The sequence below is a fragment of the Pterocles gutturalis genome, unplaced genomic scaffold, assembly GCF_000699245.1.
Source record: "Pterocles gutturalis isolate BGI_N339 unplaced genomic scaffold, ASM69924v1 scaffold16565, whole genome shotgun sequence".
Taxonomy (NCBI): Eukaryota; Metazoa; Chordata; class Aves; order Pterocliformes; family Pteroclidae; genus Pterocles; species Pterocles gutturalis.
In genome coordinates this window covers 12,752-13,060 of record NW_010138565.1, presented here as the reverse complement: position 1 = coordinate 13,060, position 309 = coordinate 12,752, and positions in this window count along the sequence as shown.

The window sequence follows — 309 nt, the reverse complement described above, 5'->3', positions numbered from 1 at the left end:
CTTCTCCAGGCTGAACAACCCCAACTCACCCTCACCCTGTTGTCTTTGCAACCCAGTGAGACCAGGAGGGCTATTCTAAACACCAGAAAAATAAATTTTCATAAACATTTACCAACCAGCGTAAAGACATCTGAGCTCCCTTTCCCCTCAGTGCCAACACACCTCAGTGCTCAGGCTGGTCCCCACAAACAGCACTCCCCAGCAAGAGCTTAAACACAGCAGCATTCCTCTTGCAGCAACTGAGAACAACCTCCCCCAGCACAGAGCCCCTCCAGGGCTCCTCCGTGCTCCCAGCAGCTCCAGACCACA